General features: G+C 37.7%; 1 long non-coding RNA gene across 2 annotated transcripts in view; it reads left to right on the top strand.

The window, feature by feature from the left end:
• The first annotated feature begins 1,447 nt into the window (after window positions 1-1,447).
• The window catches only part of LOC144956661 (uncharacterized), a 3,954-nt gene continuing 3,835 nt past the window's right edge, over window positions 1,448-1,566 (top strand). For both annotated transcript variants that reach the window (XR_013641994.1, XR_013641993.1), the window contains exon 1: window positions 1,448-1,566. This exon is cut by the window's right edge. This is a non-coding gene — a long non-coding RNA (uncharacterized LOC144956661).

Genomic DNA, 1,566 nt, shown 5'->3' with positions numbered 1-1,566 from the left:
GTCTTCTCTGGGCATCCACATGTGCACAAGCTAGTCTCACACACCCACCACGTTTAAATGCTTCCGGATGTTCTCCCGAGCCTTGCCCGCGCCTCGCTCAGTGTCAACCACTCACTCCCGCGGAGCCCAGCTCCAAAATGCAGCTCACCCCCGCCCCCGGTCCATCTGCATGAGTGTCCTACTCCCACCATGCGAAAAGTCTGTGGGATCCTGTACTGGTGTTTCGATAAGACATTTAGGTGATCTCAAACTAAGTACATTGATGGTATGCTTTTGGAACCTTGATTTGTTCCCTATTTGAACAATTTCCCATTTGTCTTACTTTTTTTTTTTGAGTTCTTTGATTGTGATTCTATAATTGTTGACAATCCCAATTTCTTTCTTTTTAATTCCGCAGTAATGACCTAAAACTGTTGCAAGCGCTTTGCATTCATATTGAGAAAACACGTTTTATTCAATTTGGCTTAACCAAACGTCTTTGATAATGATTTAGAGGCTACTAGTTTATTTTAAATCGTCCTTTAAAAAGTCGCCCCCCCCCCCTCCAATCCAGCTCCATCCAAAATTTTAAAAAATACTCTGTGAAAGAAGTCAATATTTCTTCTAAAGTAAAATTAGGTTTGACATTCTTTTGAGATCATTTAAATATTTCGATATTTGAAATAACCTTTCGTCCAAATTTCAAATGGCCTTTTGTCGTTGTTTGACACTGTAAGGTCTTATAGATTCTTTTACCACAATAACAATTGGCGCTGAAATGGTTCGAATCTTATTTAACGAATCGTCGACATATTGTTGTGGTTTAAAATGTCAAATCATCTAAAATTTGGTGTGCCACAAGGTCCAGTTCTTTTTACAGTATACATGAAACCCCCTGGATCAATTATTTCTAAAATTAATCTAAATTAACAATTTTATGCAGAAGATAGTCAAATCTTTAAGACCATTTACGATCATTTACATATTTTAATTGAACGCTTCCGATCTTCCTTTGTTAAATTGAAAACATGGATGGTGCTGAACAGACTAAAACGAAACGATTGTATAACTGAAATAACATTTATCGCTAGGCCAGCAATCCTTACAATGTAGAGAGTGAATCAATTGTTTTAGGAAATAACGTGATTGAAACTGCTGTGGTTGTTCGAAATTTGGTTGTATTTATTGATTCGGATTTGTCTTTTGCCAGCCAAGTAAATCATATCGATATAGATGGAAATTAGAAGAATACATTGTGTGGTTAAGACATTGCATTGTCACCCGGAATGACCTGGGTTCGAGCCCCGCTTCAGGCCTTTCGTTTTTTTTTTTCCTTCAGCAAGATTATTAACCCTCAATTTGCTCATTTGGACAACATGGGTGATTCCTGTTGACATCTATCTATATTCCTTCGTGGAATGCCTAGGCGACGATATCCTATGATGTCATAGTCATGATTTAATTTTATTAACTGAAATACGAATGAGGCCCTGTAAAGCCAGCAGTACCTACAGCATTGTTTTTGCTGATGGGAATTTAGATGCAGGGTAATAAATGTGTCAACCCAAATGACCTGTAACGAGTTAA

This window comes from Berghia stephanieae, chromosome 11, assembly GCF_034508935.2.
Source record: "Berghia stephanieae isolate SIO BIC M18660-M18661 chromosome 11, UCSD_Bste_1.3, whole genome shotgun sequence".
Taxonomy (NCBI): domain Eukaryota; kingdom Metazoa; phylum Mollusca; class Gastropoda; order Nudibranchia; family Aeolidiidae; genus Berghia; species Berghia stephanieae.
This window is presented reverse-complemented; position numbering and strand designations above follow the sequence as displayed.